Source organism: Nyctibius grandis (genome assembly GCF_013368605.1).
Source record: "Nyctibius grandis isolate bNycGra1 chromosome W unlocalized genomic scaffold, bNycGra1.pri SUPER_W_unloc_2, whole genome shotgun sequence".
Taxonomy (NCBI): Eukaryota; Metazoa; Chordata; class Aves; order Nyctibiiformes; family Nyctibiidae; genus Nyctibius; species Nyctibius grandis.
In genome coordinates this window covers 2,011,400-2,017,589 of record NW_027167473.1, presented here as the reverse complement: position 1 = coordinate 2,017,589, position 6,190 = coordinate 2,011,400, and positions in this window count along the sequence as shown.

The following is a 6,190-nucleotide window of genomic DNA, read 5'->3' as shown; positions in this document are numbered from 1 at the left end:
TGACGTGGCTGACTTCAGGGGAGCTCAATCTTGGTTTTGTATATATATTTGTATATATTTGATTATTTCTATTATTATTATTATACTTTTTTTTCATTATTATAGTTTATTAAAACTGTTTTAATTTTCCAACCCAGAAGTCTCTCTCCCTTTTCCCTTTCCCTCTGGGGGGAGGGGGGGGGATAACAGAGGGCATCTGCCGCAGGTTTAATCGCCAGCCCAGCTTTAAACCGTGACAACTGGACATAGCCCTTAGTGCCATGGTCTAGTTGACAGGGTGGTGTCAGGGCAATGGTTGGACTCGATGATCCCAGAGGTCTCTTCCAACCTGATTGATTCTGTGATTCTGTGAAATGTAGATATAATGGTTGCTGACTCCGGCACACGAAGTTATCGGGACAAATTTAGGTTTTTACTTAGTAAGTTATTTAGACACCCACCATTCAGTCATTTGCACATCCAACAATCTGAGTAGAATGGAGAAGTATAATAGCTGTCTGACATTTTAAGCTGTGTATATATTTGTGCAGGGGGAAAAGGGAGAGAGGAGGAAAAATTGACCATGGTACCTGAATGTCAATAGTATTAGATGCATGTGTAGCTTCCCCAGAACCTCTTCGGCTGATGCAGGTTTTCTCAGATCAGATCTCTCAGATGTAGCAAAGGCAAGAAGGATGCTTACTGATACAAAAATCAGAAATCTCCAAACCCCCTTGCTTTGTAACTTCCCTCACTGAAGTGGGAAGCTAGGTGCGGCTGGGTAAGGAGTCCGAAAGAAAACTCAATAACACTAGAGTGTTATTAAGCAGGCATTCTTTATTGCAGCGCTGGGCAGCACTGGGGATTATCCACGAGTGCTCCAGCGACTTGACAAACTTTCAGAGACTATATACCATAAAGTTATACATAGTCATAGGATTTCTGAGAACTCATTTACATAACCATGAGATATGCGAATGTCCACTCCGCATGCGCAGTCATCTTCCCCGGTGGTCGTCAGGGGTCTTCAGATGAAGGCTGGTAGTCTTCCTCACTGTGTTTGCTGACTGACTCCTGCTTCTGCGCAAACTCAGTCCGGGGATCACGTAGGCCATGTCCTTCGAGGTAGCTGTTGCAATTCCCTTATCTCTATGTTCTCGTGCATCTGCCCATCCCAAGGCCCAGCCATCTGAAGTGAGACCATCCTGGAGCCTCCTTATCTTACAGCCATTACTGCTCTCCAAATTACAAAGGCTTTCCTTTGTTTAGTTGAGCACCCAGGACAGTTGAGTAATTAAGGTATTTACAACATCCCCCTTGCTCTTGGGGCCCCAACCGTTTCATTACAGGAGATGAAAACCCACATAAAATCACAGAATCACAGAATCACACAGAATCACACAGAATCACAGAATGTTAGGGATTGGAAGGGACCTCGAAAGATCATCTAGTCCAATCCCCCTGCCGGAGCAGGATTACCTGGACCATATCACACAGGAACGCATCCAGGCGGGTTTTGAATGTCTCCAGAGAAGGAGACTCCACAACCTCTCTGGGCAGCCTGTTCCAGTGTTCAGTCACCCTCACCGTAAAGAAGTTTTTCCTCATATTTAAGTGGAACCTCCTGTGTTCCAGCTTGCACCCATTGCCCCTTGTCCTGTCAAGGGATGTCACTGAGAAGAGCCTGGCTCCATCCTCTTGACACTTGCCCTTTACATATTTATAAACATTAATGAGGTCACCCCTCAGTCTCCTCTTCTCTAAGCTAGAGACCCAGCTCCCTCAGCCTCTCCTCATAAGGGAGATGTTCCACTCCCTTAATCATCTTTGTGGCTCTGCGCTGGACTCTCTCTAGCAGTTCCCTGTCCTTCTTGAACTGAGGGGCCCAGAACTGGACACAATACTCCAGATGCGGCCTCACCAGGGCAGAGTAGAGGGGGAGGAGAACCTCTCTTGACCTGCTAACCACACCCCTTCTAATACACCCCAGGATGCCATTGGCCTTCTTGGCCACAAGGGCACACTGCTGGCTCATGGTCATCCTGTTGTCCACTAGGACCCCCAGGTCCCTTTCCCCTACGCTGCTCTCCAACAGCTCTGCCCCCAACTTGTACTGGTACATGGGGTTGTTCTTGCCCAGATGCAGGACTCTACACTTGCCCTTGTTATATTTCATTAAATTTCTCCCCGCCCAACTCTCCAGCCTGTCCAGGTCTCTCTGAATGGCTGCGCAGCCTTCCGGCACATCAGCCACTCCTCCCAGTTTTGTGTCATCAGCGAACTTGCTGACAGCGCACTCTAATCCCTCATCCAAGTCGTTAATAAATATATTGAATAGAACTGGTCCCAGAACCGATCCTTGCGGAACTCCGCTAGACACAGACCTCCAACTGGACTCTGTCCCACTGACCACTACTCTCTGGCTTCTTTCCTTCAGCCAGTTCACAATCCACCTCACTACCCGATCATCCAGACCACACTTCCTCAGTTTAGCTGCGAGGATGCTGTGGGAGACCGTGTCAAACGCTTTACTGAAATCGAGATAGACCACATCCACAGCTTTACCATCATCTATCCACCGGGTAACATCCTCATAAAAGGCTATCAAGTTGGTTGAGCAAGACTTCCCGTTGGTGAAGCCATGCTGAGTGCCCCTAATGATCCCCCTATCCTTGATGTGCCTAGAGACAGCACCAAGGACAAGTTGCTCCATCACCTTTCCGGGGATGGAGGTGAGGCTGACCAGTCTATAGTTCCCCGGGTCCTCCTTCTTGCCCTTTTTGAAGACTGGAATGACATTCGCTTTCCTCCAGTCCTCAGGCACCTCTCCCGTTGCCCACGACTTAGCAAAGATGATGGAGAGTGGCCTAGCAATGACTTCATAGCAGAGTTGCAGGCCCTGCATTTGGTCTTGTAATCTTGTGGAGCTCCATAGTGTTTATAGAGGAGAGATGAGGAGGAGGAATTACTACAACCCTACTTCATACATTAGGATTGGCACACAGATAATAGCTGGCAGAATCATAAAAAGTGTAGATGTGTTCCTGAAATATTTGGAGTTACAACAGTAAATGTCTTCTGCTGCTTTCTCTTTCAAGCAAATAAACACTATGCCTTTACTCTGAGCTTTTGTTCATAATCCACCCAATCCTTTTAGAGCTGACATAGAATAAATAATAGTTGAAGACCTGGCTGCCTTCACTTTCTACATGAGTAAGTTCTCTGTAACTCCAGTAATATTACTTGACTCACATATCACTATTGTGTCACAAGAGAGCTAGCCTTAGAGATACTGAAAAATCAGTAGGACTCTGTGGCATGAGTGAACAGTAAAGATTATGTCCTGGTAATCTTACTCAGTTTGAGTAAATCCCTTATTTCACTCATAAAAAAATCCCCTTGAATAAGGAAGGTAGAATCTGACACTAAGTTAAAGGCCTCAGGATTTGGCCTAGTATTTTTAACTTTGAACTTCGCATTCTGTAATGGAACAATATGTGCTGCTCATTCTCATGCAATAAATACTAAAAATTATTTTGCTGTGTTCTTGTAGTTACCAAGCTTGTATTGTGCAATAAACTGTAAAAGTATTTTAAAAACAATATAGTGTTAATAAAGGACATTTCAATTGCATTCTGAGGGTTTTCTGCCAAATTCATTGTGCATCGCCTATTTTCAAAAGCATATTTGCATGCTAGCAAGTAGAAAAGATTTGTAGAATTTGGTATTTTAATATAACTTCAGAAATGTGTTTATGGTGTAATTGTACATTTCTGTTAAGTTCTACAGAAAATGAACACTATGTATTCTCACGAACCGGTCACATAGACATAAGAGCCATAATGAAAACATACAAAATAATAATAGAAGATAAATCAGGTATTGCCATCTACCCAGCTCCTACTCATGAACAAGGGGATATTTGGCTATACAGAATAATACTAATAAGATTTAAATATATCACTATCCTGTGCAACACATAAGCTTTACTGAAGGCAGAAGTTTGAAGGGATTCAGAAAAGCATATCTATATTCAATCTTTATATCTACAAAAATATATATGCTGATGAAAGATGAAAATATATTACTGTATTTATAAATAATTAAGTTAGGCAGATTTAAAAGAGGGACTGACACACACACTTCACCATATCAATCAACCACAACCTGATGTCACTAGGAAAAAAACTTACCTTGTTAATCAACAGTTATTTTCCATGAGCTTTTTTAAAATTTTCTGCAAAGCCTTTCATGCTAACAATTATCAGAGGCAAGATTCAGGACTAATCAAACTTATCTGGCATGAGAATTCCTATGTTCCCATGAAAAATTACAATTTCTGTATTGATATATCAATGGGGTTTCCAGTTTCCATATATGACCTTTCTTAACATTCTCATTTGAAAGCATACCCTACAGACATTTTTCAGTCACTATAGTTCTAGTATATGCCTAACTTGACCAAAATAAAAGTCTGTCCCACTTCTCAAGTTTAAGTGTTTTCCACAGGATTTGACAGAGTATAAGAGCATTCATGTTTGTTACATATCCTTTTCCAAAATAAGCATATCCACACGCCAAAACCACCACTTATACACATTTTTAAGAGTGAAAAATTTACTCCTGGAGATGTAAAAATCCTTATCTGTTTTTCAAATATGCCATATATAAACCCAGTCATGTGAAAGGGTAACAATATAAATCTGCAGTGTAAACTTACACATAACCATACCCATCTTTTAAGTGTTCCTGTGAGATAGGACAGGAAAATATATCCTTACTAATTTATGTTCTAATTTATTAGTCACTGATCCTGAAAGTTGGAGTATGGAAGCAGAGTCCCATTGCATTCTCTCCCTCCTACTGATCAGTAGCAATTCTTCCTCTTCCCTGATACAACATGCTGGAGGAAAGCAGGCTAAAGATGGGGCTGAGGGTGGAAGTCAGCTACACCAAAATTATTTTCCATTTGTCCAGTTTAGAGGATGAGACTGTAGACAAAAATATAGCTTTATATGAACCACCCACACTCCTGCATCTTATAACTTCAGTTTATGGAAGATACTCCAAATTTTAGCCATAGAAGCAATAACTTGGGCATAGAATGATTTGTCATCAACTGCAGAATTGTAGAGATAACACCTACTAATCTACACATTGGACTAATATGATGAATATAATAGAAAATCATGTTGTAATTAGTTCTAGTTTTTAACAAAAGACAAATTATTTCTTTTTTCAAACACTAAAGTATGGGGGGGGCACGAATAGCACCTGATTGTGCTCCATAGTTCCATGCTATAGCTTACTTGCAATGACACCCTTCAACAAATTAACTACATCATTGCTTCTAAGTATTAATTGCACAAAAGAAATACATAAAATACTGGAAAGTATGAACTAAAAGGAGGATAATATTCTTCAATTATGTATGACAAACAGTAAGTAACAATAAATTGGAAAAAAAAAACCCCACACAATAGATCTCTGCTTACACGCATAGCAACACTGAGATTTTTAAGTCCTCTCCTAGAACACATTACATGTGATAAATAATATACAAAATATTTAAAGAATTTTGTGGTTGCTTACAGAAGATATTTAGCAAGCAAAAAGCCAGTAGCAGTCACTGGCTGGTGTCTCATATCCCTGTCATTCAATGTATTTTTTTTTTCATGCAATAATCTTGATATTATTTTCAGTAACACTGAGATGTCATCTATATTAATTACCAAATATATATAGATCCTGACTATGGGGTCTATTGCATTATTAAGGCATGAGAAAAGAATAACAGGTAATTTTTGAGAAAGGAATCTCTGTGCGTTATTAACTCTCAATGTCACAAGTACAGCTCAGAAATTAAAAGGCTCAAAAAAGTTCAAATTGTACCAGTGATTTCTGTGCCAAGGTCCACTCAGAACATGACTGTGAATCATCAGTACTGAAAAAAATATAGAATAAAATCCTGGCCTTGCTGACGTCAGGGAGTTTTGCCATTGCCCTGAATGCTGGACCAAACTTCAGAGCTATCAGAAGACACTCAGACTACTATTCATCCCAAAAATAAATCGACAAACTTCCTCTCACTCTAGTCAAATATGAAATTAAAAAAAAAAATCACTAACTCTGTTCTGTTTTCTTAATTAGTATTTTAAGTCTATTAATTTCCATGATCTATAATGGAACATTTCCATAAAGAACTTTTTCA